This window comes from Acinonyx jubatus, chromosome A1 (assembly GCF_027475565.1).
Source record: "Acinonyx jubatus isolate Ajub_Pintada_27869175 chromosome A1, VMU_Ajub_asm_v1.0, whole genome shotgun sequence".
NCBI lineage: Eukaryota > Metazoa > Chordata > Mammalia > Carnivora > Felidae > Acinonyx > Acinonyx jubatus.
Window position 1 is genome coordinate 154,081,552 of NC_069380.1, and position 14,096 is coordinate 154,095,647.

Here is a 14,096-nt window from a genome sequence, read left to right on the forward strand (position 1 = left end):
TGCAATAAAATAAAACCGCGGATATAACAGCTTTTCTGAGTTCTGAGAGTTCTTCCAGCAAATCATCAAACCTGAGGGTTCTGAAGGATCTTCAACACAGTAACATTGTTTCCACATCTAAAAAATGTATTTAATATTAGCACTTACTTAAAGAATAGGTGTGGGGATCAAAAGAATTAAGGTATGTTAGGTGCTTACAATAATGCCCAGCATATAATGTTTGCTGTTTTTCATGCCGTTATAAAAATAAGTGGACCTAATAATTGAATGGCTCGGTCTAGTGACAGAGGACATTAAATAATTAAATTGCAAGTGCTAAAAAATACGCATGATACAGCAGAGGAACAAAGAACATCATCGTTTCCTTCTTCCTATCCCCAACACTACAGTCTTCATTTCTCATTTCCTAAGTGAACTGTTGAGTGTATCCTCATGAGAGTGTCTGTAATCCTTGCAGGCTTCCCTGACATAGTATCTAGCAGCACCACCACCACTAATGCCTGGTCCAATATTCCTTTAACCTAACTCCACACTCTTAGAATCCATTCCCACACATACTCCCCTCATTTCTGTAGATACAAATGAACAAAAACTATCAAGTTATTTTTGGGGTATATCATACTTCCTCCTGGTTTAAATCGTATGCCTTACCCTCTGGGGCCTGTGTGGACTCAAGTCTGATCATAGGTCTAGAAGCAATGAAATGTGGTCAGAATAAGAAGAGGAACAGCAGTCTGTTGCAGGCAACTACTTCAGGGGATATTACAGGGTCTTTAGGGCAGCGGGGACAGACATTCTGGGAAGGAGGAGAAGGGCTGCAAAGAAGGTTTAACGGAATTTAGAGATCCAAGGTTCCTACTTCATCAGAATCTGCCCAAAGGTACCCATATAGGGACCCACTCCTTCTTTCAAGTTTGCAAATTCAAATGGCACCGTAATTCAATCACCCACATGATCTATCTTAAAGAAACCCTAGGATTGTAACTCTAGGACATAAAGCGTTCTTTTAGGGTAGCAACAGACACAAATCTGGGTAACTGGACGTACAGTACGGCCCTACTGAAAACTTAAAATGTGAGAGTGGCCTTGAAACCAGGCATAGGGCTCTGAGAGGAGTGTTAGAGAAAATCTAAAATACCCTAAAGAACCTGTTTATAGAAGCCCCATGATTTTTCCTAAATCTATAAGCAAGGGCTTGCAAGAAAGCCAAGTAAATGTTAACTGGAAATTTGAGGAAAGAGGTTCCTTGCTAAGTAGTAGCAGAAACTTCAGCAACACTGCCCATGGAGTTATACAGACAGAAGAAAATATGACTAACAAAGTGTCTGATCTAGCTAAGGAGAAATCCAGAGTGTTGAATGCGCCACCTCGTTCATTTTGCTGCTTCTAGTAAAACTTGAGAAGTGAGAGAGACAATAAGGAAAGGGCTGTTAAAGAGAAAGGAGACAAGACTCCCCCTACAAAAGATACTGTCAAGAGATGAAAAGCCAAGCCACAAACTGAGAGAAAATATTTGCAAAAGACATTTCTGATAAAGGTATCTCATCTAAAATAGACAAAAAACTCTTAAAATTTAACAAGAAAACTGGGCCAAAGCCCTGAACAGATGCTTTACCAGAGATATACAGATGGCATGTAAACTTAGAAAAAGATGCTACACATCATAGGTCATTACAGAATTGCAAATTAAAACAACAACGAGATACTACTACATACCTATTAGAATGAACAAAATCCTAAATGCTAACAACACCACGTGCTGGCAAGGGTAGAGAGCAACAGGAACTCTCATTCTTTGTTGCTGAGAATGCAAAATGGTACGGCCATGTTGGAAGCTAATTTGGCGGATTCTTACAAAATTAAACATACTCTCGCCATATAATCCAGGAATCACACTCCTTGGTATTTACCCAAATGAACTGTAAAACTTCTGTCCACACAAAAGCCTGCATACAGATGGTTTATAGCAGCTTTATTCATTACTACCAAACTTAGAAACAACCAAAATGTCCCTCAGTAGGTGAATGAATAAATCAACTGTGGTACATCTATACAATGAAATACTATTAAGCACTAAAGAGAGAGAGAGAGAGAGAGAGAGAGAGAGAGAGAAAGAGAGCTACCAAACCATGAAAAATTAGCAAGGAACTTTAAATGCATATTACTAAGTAGAAGAAGCCAATTTGAAAAGGCTACATACTACATGATTCCAACTATAAGACATTTTGGAAAAGGCAAAACTACAGAGACAGTCAAAAGTTTAGTGGTGGGCAGGGGGTAGGAGGAAGAGGGGATAAATAGGCAGTGAAACTATTTTGTTTTTAAGTTTATTTATTTTTGAGAGAGAGAGCGTGAGTGGGCAAGGGGTAGACAGAGAAGGAGACACAGAATTCAAAGCAGGCTCTAGGCTCTGAGCTGTCAGCACAGAACCCGATGTGGGCCTTGAACTCACGAACCCCTGAGATCATGACCTGAGCCAAAGCTGGACACCCAACCAAATGAGCCACGCAGGCGCCCCAATGTGAAACTATTTTAGCACAGTGAAATTATTCTGCACAATACTATGACAGTGCACACATGTCCTTACACATTTGCCTGAACCCACAGAATGCAAAACACCAGGACTGAACCCTAATTTAAGCTATGGATTTTGGATGATAATGATATGTCAACATAGGTTAATCAGTTGCAACAAATACACCCCTCTGATGGGAGATGTTGACATTGGGGAAACTGTGCAAGGGCAGAGGCAGGAGGTATATGCGCCACCTCTTAACTTTCTGCTGAATTTTGCTGTGAACCGAGAACTGTTCTAAAAAATAAAATCTGTTAAAATAAAATTAGGCAAATGTTACTAAAATTAATAAATGTTTCTGAGTAAAGAAAAAAATCCAGGATATTTCCAGGAAAATACGGTTCAGGAATGAGGCTGAGGGTATATCTGAAAAAATTTTCATTAAAACCTCAAAAACATTAAAGGTGTTGCCTCAGACTACTAGTCAGTCAGCCATAAGACCCTCTAAAGACATTAGAATGTGCTTTATTGATCCTCTCAAACAATAAAGCTCTACAAAGATTAAGGGCATTATCCCTCAGCCTTGTTTCCAGAAACCCAAAGTCTAAAAAGATTTATCTCAAAAAAAGTGTGTTGTGACTTTTGCACAAAAGAATGTATACCAATAGAATTCACATAACATTGACAAGATTTATAAAATACTTACATATATTTTGCTTAATATATAAAAGATGTAATAGATCTTAAATGAAGAGAGACTTTTGGACCCCAAAACTCTACTGGCAGGAAGCAAGCTAAGAAAACTACTCACTTTGGAAACATCTGGTATCCTTCATGAAGAAAGAAAGGTAAAACTAGAAGTATAGAAGGCAAGGCTGAAAATTTCAAAGAATTATTCCCAAGCTGGAGACTTCATCAAGAAACTTCCGATATTTGCCCATCTGGATCTCAGAATTGCTATGAACCAGTGACACCTTTGCATCTTCCCCCTTTTCGCGTTTTAGAACCAGACTGCCTCTAGCAGTTATCCTATGCCTGTCCCCACTGTACACTGGGTATTGCAGGCAGGGGAGGCAGACTGAGCAAAGCGTACTCAAAGAGCTGTGGTTAAGGAAATCGAAGGAATCCCATCTAAGCCTGGACATGATTGAGATGATGAAATTCTGCACTTTGAGATGATAAAGTACCAGAATGAGACATGGGAGGCCTTGGGAAGCTGTGGGTGTACTCTGCATGTGGGAAGGACATGAACCACTGGGGCCTGGAGGGCAGACCATGGTAGCCCATTTCCTCCCTACTGTTATTCACATCTTCGTGTGGTCTCCTCCCACAAAGTACCAGAGTTGACCAGTAAGACCAATACTCAACAGAAGATTATAGCGTTGTAGCTTCCACCTTGGGTGCTCTCTCACTCTGTCAGATCCCTCACTCTAGAGAAGTCATGCTGTGAGCAGCCCTATGGAGAGGCTCAAGTGGTACAGAAGTGAAGCTTCCTGCCAACAGCCACATGAGTGAGCTTGGAAGCAGATCTTCCAGACCCAGTCAAACTACAGATGACTGCAAGCCAGCTGGCACTGTAACTACAAACTCATGAAAGATCCTAAATCGGAACCACCCCTAAGCTGACCCTAAATTTTGGACTGTAAGAGACTGTGTGAGATAATAAACAGTTTTCATTTTAAGCTGTGAAATTTGGGGATAATTTGTGACATAGCACTAGACAATGTATAGTTAAATCCCAAGTGAACACCACTAAAGCTCCCAGATTCATTCATTCTCATCATCGATGAATTGCCTACTGTTTTTCCAATTCAGTAATAATTTATTTTCTATGTAAGGAAGGAGCTTCCTTCAGATTTACCAAAACAAGAATGCTTTCTTTTACTGTCTCTGTATTAAAAAAAAAAAAATAGTGGAAAATTAGCTTACATAACAAGATTTTCAAAATTAATGGTTGATCTGGCTGAAAGTCTTTCTTCATTGAGAAAGAGAGAAACCTTACATTTTTAATCAGAACAGTTAAAAACACAAACATATACTTATTTGGATAAAACTAATTATACATGTTTCTTACTGAAGAAAATATTCAGAATAAATAAGCTTGTTTTCAATAGTTTGTTTTCAATGGTAAAATTGAAATGCCTAGTTTCTTAAAATTTGCAGTATTCCTAAAGCAGATAAAATTTCCACCATTATATCACTCACACTGTTCCAAAATTATAAAACACTACCTATAAACAATAATACTCTAATTGCAATTACCTGTCAAATACATTAGCACAAACCGATTTATCATGTTAGTAACCTAGAAAAAAGTAGGCAAGATTCTAAAAGAACAATGATGAATAAAAAATGCTTTGATGCTGGCAGAAAAAGGTCCAAACTGGTCTCCAGTAAATCCAATTTTTGTTGGATCCTAGAACCAAACCAAGAGCCATCCTGTTTAAGTTCAGGACATAATACAACCTACAGGAAAGACCCGACCACTGCCTTAACAGCAGCTTAAGGGAGATCACTGTGGTAAAATGGGATTAAAAAATCTAGTTTACAGGATAATCTATCAGTTTGCAAGGGAGTCTACAACCCAATCACCGTAGACATGAGGAAAATAAAAACGAAAGGGTGCAATATAGCTACCGAAAGGCAAAGACAATTACCCATGTTAAAGTCTGTATAACGCAAGAATGAAAAATTCAAAAGTCTATAGGCACCAAAAAGTTAACAGTCAATACAGGCGGTGAGGCCCTAAAAGTCATAAGCTTACAATGTATGAATGTAAAGACTGCAACAAACTGGAAAACACATAGCTCATTTCAAGGGAGTTGCAATTTGCCCCACTGTTGCTATAAGAATGAAGACCCAGTGTGACTGGAACTTTCTATTTTTCAGGAGAAACCCAAAACCTGGATTTTTACTTAAATTAGCTGAAAACTAATTTTATAGCATTAGAAATTGTACAGGTTCATTTAGCCTGGGGATCTCCATTTTCCAAACTCTATCCGATGCAGTATTATGGAGGGTACCGTTATCTAGTATTCTCCCATATAGCTCAACAATATCCAGGGCAAAAACAGAAATATCAGTAATAAAATCACTCCAGTGATTGCTTAGAAGAAGAAGAATAATTTCCCAGAAAGCGAAATCAGGCCAAAAGTAATTTCTAAAACCAAGCCTAAAATAAATATTCCAACTATATTAGAGGATGTTAAACCAAATTAATTAATTTCCAAACTACTTGAGTTAGTACTAGAATCATTTCCATAATATACATAAAAATGATACCATGAAGCATGGGTAGTTCACATCAAGAGGGTATGTCACTATCTCACCATCAATCAAATTTTAAAACTTTTTTCAGGGGTGCCTGGATGGCTCAGTCAGTTAAGCCTCTGACTTTTTTTTTTTAATAATGTTTGTTTATTTTTGAGTGAGACAGAGCACAAGTGGGGGAGGGGCAGAGAGCGAGAAAGAAGGAGACGGAATCCAAAGCATTTTTTTTTTCATTTTCTTAATGTTTATTTTTGAGAGCGAGAAAGAGTTAAGCATCTGACTCTTGGTTTTGGCTCAGATCATGATCCCATGTTTCAGGAGTTTGAGTCCCGCACTGGGCTCTGCACTGAAAGCTGAGGAGCCTGCTTGGGATTCTGTCTCCCTCTCTCTCTGCCCCTCCAATGCTCACTCTCTCTCAAAATAAATAAATAAATGAACATTTGTTTTCAATTAATTTACCTTGAGTTATAATCTTGGTTACAATACTAGCCTGCTCAATATTGTAAACAAGGCACACAAACCAAGCTAAGCTTACAGATGAAAAGGGTATCAATCACACTCCTTCCCTACCTTAGATATTAACTCTGAATAGTTTTTTGTGTTTTTTTTTTAAAGAGAGGTAGTATGTTTAGCCACATATTGTATCATTCTTGCTGCTTCCTTATACCAAAACACATATAAGGGCAATGTGATGAGCAGGGGATAAGAATATCAGCTACATCCCACAACAATAGTTAATAGTTAAATTGTTGGGTATTAGTTGTGATCATTTCTGTAATGAGCTCTTAAAGGAACTTACAAGGGCTCAAATACACAATCTTAGTCTTACTAGCATCTCTCCAACCTTTGAACAAATCAACCCTAGGTATGTTATCAATCTAGACTATGTGTAAAATAAATATCCTATCTGCTATACAGAAATGGAAACAGACACGCCTGGGTGGCTCAGTGTGTGTCCAACTTCAGGTCAGGTCATGTCTCATGGTTCATGGGTTCAAGCCCTGCATCAGGCTCTGTGCTGACAGCTCAGAGACTGGAGCCTGCTTCGGATTCTGTGTCTCCCTCTCTCTCTGCCCCTCCCCCTCTCATGGTCTGTCTCTCTGTTTCAAAAATAAATATATTTTTTTTAATTTTAAAAAAGAAATGGGAACATACAATAAATACTTTGCTTCAATTTAGTGGTATTTTTCTCTACAACAAAAATTGTTTACATCATCTATACTGCAAAAATGAACTATTACCCTGAAACGGAGACACCAACACAGTATCACAGAAAGCAGCACAGTACTGCTGTCTCTAACTTGTCTTTAACTCAGCTGTGAAACCTTGAGCAAGTCAGTCATCTGCCATCTCATCTGTACCAAATTAATCAATTTTAATTTGGCAAAGAGTGATGAGCAAAATAGTGGTACAATTTTTCATTCACTACTTTAAATTAAAGCAAAGTAATTGGCTTAAATGAGCTTTATAACAGAAATAGCTTAAGGTAGTACCTCAAGAGTATTTTCTAGACAATGACAGTGTACAATACAATCAACAGTTTAAAAGAAAAAGTGTTACCTTGAACTAATGGGCCATTAGCTATTATGGACCAAAAAATTCCTTCTTAAATAATCTAAAAAAAACCTTTTTTACCAATGCTGAACACTGTTAATTTACACAATTATTCATTAAATGACTCAATTAAACCTCATTACTCTACGGATGGAAATAATGTGATACATGGTCTAGAAAACTTCGTTTATTCCTGTAGTACTATATACACTGCACACCTTTGAAACATGACTACTGAACCAGATGGACTGATACACACATTACCAGATACACAGTAGGTCTTACTCAAATACTGAAGGCCAAGTGGCTGACTTCAGCACCAATCACACGCTGAGATGTACCTGGCGATTTGCTTTCTCTCACCCTATCCTCAATCCCATTCCAATCTGTAGAGCTATATACTGTCTGTCACCTTGCTGGATCTTATCTCCTCCGCTGCCAGTTTTACTGCTTATTGTCTATCACTGTTACTGATGTCCTCTGCCACTCTCCACCAACTCACATCCCACTGCTATATTGCTATTCAATACTTCTTTTCTCTGTTGCACCATCTTTATCTCTTCTGTTTCCAGGCCTTCTCAGTTTCCAGAAAAAAGAGATCTACTTCACAGGCACAGTCAGTCAATCAATATACTCCCTTCCTTCTGATTAAAAAGACAACAAAAACAAAAACAAAAACGAAAAAAAAACATCAAAGCAGGTCAGGATGATCCTTGGCTTTTCTGAACTGTTTTCATCGAAATCTAATATTCAAAAAGTTCATTCACTGTTACAAATGATGCTTTATGGTCTCGTTTATTTCTAAGTTTGGAGTTACGGCAGATACTTGGTCTACAGATAATAGAAGCTTTTACCATTATAGTATTTTAGGGTTAAAAAAATCAACAGCAGACATGAAGGCTGCCTTCTTAACCCTTAAAAGATTCACCAAAAAACAAAAACAAACAAAAACTCCAAAAATTTCTAGTAAAATAAGATCTTAAAATAAGTGAATAGTACTCCAAAGAAGATATACATAGGGCCCTAAAGCATATAAAAAGATGTTTAACTTCTTTAGGGAATCATTAGGCAATCATTAGGGAAATGAAAATCAAAACCACAGAAGATACTACTTCATACCCATGAGGATGACTATTATCAAAAACAGAGAGAGAGAGAGAGAGAGAGAGAGAATATGTTTGGCAAGGATGTGGAAAAGTATTGATAAGGATATGGAGAAACTGGAACATCTCTGCATTGCTGGCGGGAATGTAAAATACTGGAGGTACTATGGATAACAGGAAGTTAATTCCTAAAAAATAAAACATGGAACTGACATTTGATCCAGCAATTCCAGGTATATATGCAAAACACATGAAAGCAGAGAGTCAAACAGATATTTGCACGTTCCTATTCAGAGCAACCTTATTCACAATAGACAAAGGGTGAAAGCAACACAAGCTTCCACAGTCAAATGGATAAAAAAAAATGTGGTATACACATACAGTGGAATATTAGTCGACCTTAATATTGTATGATTCCATTGATATGAGTTACCATAAATAGAGACGGGAAATTCAGAGACAGAAAGTAGACTGGTGATTGCAAGAGGCTGAAGGGAGGGGGAACAGAAAGTCAATGTTTAAAAGATACTGAATTTCAGTTGTGGAAGATGAAAAGTTCTGGAGATGGATGATAGTGATGATTGCATAACAGTACGAATGTGCTTAATACCACTAATATGTACCGTTAAAAAATGGTTAAAATGGTAAATTTTGTTATGTATATTTTACCACAGTAAAAAAAAAAAAAAAAAAAAGGAATGAAAAGTAAAGTTCACAACAGGGCAGAGAAGTACTTGCTACTTAGTTATCCATCACTACTGTGCAAATTTTATCCGACTCTGTAACAGCACAGGTAATGTATCGACTAAATAAATGACTTTTAACTTTGTTAGTGCTGAAGGAGAGCATGGAAACCTCTCTAAACATCTAAAGATTTCAGATTCTCCTCAAGGAGGTCTGGGAAAGTTGAAAAAAAAACAGTCTGTCAATAAAGAAGGTTCTCTCGTGCACACACCAAACAACTGAATAAATACTCATTTTCGAGATATTTAAACTCTAATTCCTTCATGCCTACATCATTGCTATTCTAGGAGACAACAAACATACTTTGCCTCACCACCTTTATTATCCTAAGAAACCCATCCCCACATACCTGCAGAGTGCAGAGGTCACTCATTTCATTCTCATGTCTAATCGTTTCCTTATCAGAGAGGCTAATCTTGACCACACTAGGCAAAATAGCATCCTCTGTGATTCCCTCTCTTCATAAAGGGCTTTATTTTTTCTTCACAGCTTTTATCAATACTTGATATACATTTATTTGCTCATGTTTTTTCTCCATCTACGATAATGTAAATTCCAGGTACACAAGGACTTTTTTTGTTCACTATTGTACTCTCAGGACCTAGAACACCACCTGACACACTGAAGGTGGTCAATAAATATTCATTACATGAATGAATAGATGGATGTTCACAGCGTAACTGATCATATTTCCTTCTTGGTCTTGGTACTATTCTACCACCTACCAGCCTTGCAACAGCCACCAGCCTCTGCCTCAAAGACATCCAGAGTACCCCTGCCTTTCCCAGGTTAAGTGGGAGGAACACCAGTTTAAAAATCAGAAGCCCGGTACCAACACTGACAGTAATACCTTCATGAGGCACTTCAGACAGTGCTTGCTTGCTCTGTGAGTCAGTTTTTAAACACCCTAAATAAATGAATACAGTATATCTGCCCTTGCAATATGGGATAAAGAATAAAGAATTTACCTCTAACACTGCTTTAAAACAAAAAGATACCAAGTATTGCATATAACAAACATCACATTGCACCTATTTTGATAAACATTACGAGGCACTTGCTAGTCTGCAAACGACAGGATTTTCCCTCTGCAACTTTTCAAAGGAGGTGGAAAAAAAGAGAAATGCAAGAACACTATTTGTTAATAAATATGGCTAAAATTTAACTAGTTACTTGGCCTAACAAATACACACTCTGGAAGATTAGAAGAATATGTTACATCTCTGGATGAGGGAGGGAGAAGACTGCTTCCATTATATATCTAACTTTATTTCAAAGTCAAAAGTTTAAAAATTCATTCCAGTCAAATGTCCCACCAGAGTTCAAGCATGTTACAAGTTGTGAGCGAATTTTATAACTGCATTTTAATCTTGTTTGCAGTGAATGACTTCTAGTAAAGCTTCGGCAGTTAATTATAATTTTGTAGGGAAAAAAAAATGTTTAATCAGACAATACCATCCCTCCTAAGAAAGCGTACGAGGGCCCATTACTCTGTGGTCTCCAGAGCTTAACGAACCCCACATGTTCAGTTGTAACGAAAGTCATCCAGGGAACACACGTGTCCTGACCCGCCTAATAAGTGGAAAGAACAGGTGGAACTGCTCTTCAGCGGGGTCCCGGGACAGGGGACACCTGCGCGCAGGGCACACTGCGTGCGCCGTGAGCAGTCTAGGGCCACAGGGCCAACAATCCCCGCCCGAGACCGACCAGGCCAGCCCTTCCTCTAATTTCCGCCCGGGCCTGCCCCCGGAGCTCACATCCCCGCAAACGCAGGTCCTACCTGAGCTCTGCCCCCAGCTACAGGGCTGCGGGGGGAGGCGGGAGGAGGCGTGGCCTTCCAGCTCGCCAGTGGAACTCCCTCGTGCGGTTGTTATGACTTTCCCTCTCGGGATCCGCGCCCCGACCAAGTTCGAGCCGCACTTCCGGGGTCCGCAGAAGACTGAAACGTCATTGCGCATGCGACGGCGGCGGCGACAATCCGGAAATGGGCGGAGCCCAGTCGCTGGGTTGGTTCCTGTGGCGCTAGGTGGGCTGGGAGAGAGAGGCTTGTGGGAGGTAAGAGTTTCACTGTTTTTTTCCCGTTGGCCCGGCTCGCTTTTTCTTCACCTCTTCTTCTGAAGCGAGAGACCCCGCTTCCCAGGTACCCTCAGAGACGGGGCCACGTTGAAGTCTCGTTCTCCAAGAGAAAATTTAAAAATATGTGCGGGACTGTCCATGCAGCTAATTTCCCACTCTCCCACTCATGTTTTATTCAGCTTTACCCAGTCCATTCAATTCCAGAAAAGACAGGAGGTGGGAAAGTCTAGATTTGGAAAAGTAAATTTACTTCAAAGTTATGATTTATAAAGTAGGACATTAAGGTTAGGCACCCCGACCCTGCTCTTTTCCCTATCCCCTGAATACTAGTGGGATAGATTGGAAACAGTTGTGGAAACCTGTAGTCACGTGGCTAAGAGGCGTTTGGTTGTAAACGCAGGCTTCCTAGCAAAATTCCTGATAGTAAACATTGCCCACGAAAATCCTTAAAAAGGCCCACAAAGTACAGAATGCGTATGTTGAGCATAAAGTCTAGATCTCTAATTCTGCACACTTGAATATGAGACCTTAGGTAGTTTAAAGTTAGAATGAAAGGAAAATTTGTGTATTGATACCTGGTCATTTAAACAATCCGGAGATATCCAAGGGGCAACTCTTAATCTACAACTTAACCATTCAGCAGTGTTTGACACAGTTAATTACATCCTTTTTTTTTTTTTTTAAACTTGAAACACATTCTTGATTTAACTTTTGTGGAATCATGGTGCGCTTTTGATTCTCCTTTGATAGATTCTTCCTGATTTCTAAATGTTATGCTCCAGACCTACTCCGTTCTTTATCTGTCCTCATTCCCCATGTGATCTCATCCATTCCCTTCATTGTCTTTTACATAACTTCACTATGCTGATGGCTTCCAAATACCCATATCTAGCTCTGACTTCTCTGATTACTATACTTACATGTCCAACTTCTTATTCAGCATACTACTAGAATATTTAACATGCATGTCAAGCTCTATATTTTCTACTTCCAAAAACTTCCTCTTGCATATCTCTCCATCTCAGTAAATGACACTTGGATTCTTACAGTTGTCCATATTATCCTCTGATTTCTCTTTCTCCAACATCCCACTTCCAATTCCTCAGCAAAATATGTTGGCTGTCTTTTCAAAGGGCACTCTAAATCTAATCAGTTCTCAACACCTCTACAGCATTATTCTACTCATCACTGGAGAGTGTAATTGTCTCTTAATTGTTCTACAGGCTCCTATTTTTGCTTCCCTACAATCTAGTATCCATCTGGCAGCTATAGAGTCTTTTTTTTTTTGTAAGTTTATTTATTTATTTTGAGAGAGACAGAGACAGCATGAGAGGGGAGGGGCAGAAATAGAAGGGAGAGAGAGAATCCCAAGCAGGCTCTACACTACCAGTGTAGAGCCCAACCCCAGGCTCGAATCCACAAAACCATGAGATCACAACCTGAGCGGAAACAGTCCAAGCCGAGAATCAGACGCTTAACCAACTTACGCAACCAGGCGCCCCTATAGAATCCTTTTAAAATGCATGTAGGGGCACGTGGATGGCTCAGTTGGTTGAACATCTGACATTTTATTTCAACTCAGGTCATTATCCCAGGGTATGGGATTGAGCCCCATTTCGGGGCGGCGGGGGGGGGGGGCTGCTTGAAATTCTCTTTCTTCCTCTGCCCCTTCTTCCTGCTTGTGTGCACTCTCTCAAAAAATAAATAAATATAAAATAAAATATATCAGAATTTGTTACTAACCTGTTCAAAACTTTTAAGAGCGTCTCTACTCGAACAGAAGAGAATCCAAAGTTGTTTTCACAAAAGTATAAGATCCTGCACGTTCTGGCCCCTGGCCACTCCATGCTGCCACTGAGGAAGAGGGTTGTAAGAGATTTTGAGGTGGGAGAGTGGGGCACGAGACTTGACCAGTAATCTTGGAGTTTGGGAAATGGCAGTCCGATAGGTGATTATGCAACTCTCTTACCTGGAAATATTTAAAGGAAGGAGACTAACTGAGGGTGCCTGTGATGACAAAGAAATAAGTACTGTTGAGTTTTCCCGACAGCTAATAGACATAATGGTACATGGCTGCTATATTTGTTTTCTAGGGCTACCAATAACAAAGTACCTTGAAGGAGGTGGCTTAAACAACAACAAAATTATTGCCTTACATTTCTGGAATTTAAAATGAAAGTATAGGTAGTGTTGGTTCTTTCTGAGTGCTGGGAGGGAAATTTTGTTCCTTGCCCCTCTTCTAGAATCTGGTGGTTTGCTGGAAATCTTTGATGTCCCTTGGTTTGTAGATGCATTATCCCAATCTCTGTCTTCTCATGGCATTCTCCCTATTGTCTCTGCATCCATATTTTGCCATTGTATGGGGACACTAGTCATATTGAATTAGGGTACACCCCAATGAACTCATTTTAGCTTGATGACGTCTCTTATGTCTCTAATGACCTTATTTCCAAATAATGTCACATTGTGAGGTACTGGGCTTAGGACTTCATTGTATCTTTTTTGAGGGGACACAATTCAACTCATAGCACTGTTAGAATTGTTTTGAAGAAGAGAAGCATTTCCAGTAGAATGAAAGAAAGGAAAAGCAAACCAAGGAGCAGAATGATGTTGTATGAAGTAAGCCACCAGGAGAGGATCTGCAGGGGAATTCTGACATGCAGCCTGGAACATTCATTCTGTGTATCTGGGAATGGCAGTGTTGGAGTTCCTGAATTTGGGTGAATCTCCAAAATGTACAAAAAGTACCTTCTGACAGAAAGCATCAGCTCTTGGGCATTTGTTACAGTGGGCACCATGGTCTCTGTTTAAAATAGCTTTTTCTTCCCGTGCTT

General features: G+C 39.3%; 1 protein-coding gene across 11 annotated transcripts in view; it reads right to left on the reverse strand.

Annotated features, from left to right (window-relative positions):
• Positions 1-11,139, reverse strand: part of FAM172A (family with sequence similarity 172 member A) — a 424,698-nt gene extending 413,559 nt beyond the window's left edge. For 8 of the 11 annotated variants that reach the window (XM_027038012.2, XM_027037994.2, XM_015065295.3 and 5 more), the window contains exon 1: positions 10,967-11,138. The gene's annotated coding sequence lies outside the window, so the exon portion shown is untranslated. Of the gene's footprint in view, positions 1-10,966 lie in introns of all 11 variants that reach the window. The other 3 variants (XM_015065253.3, XM_015065310.3, XM_053203506.1) reach the window with 3 other exon arrangements.
• Positions 11,140-14,096: the final 2,957 nt, after the last annotated feature.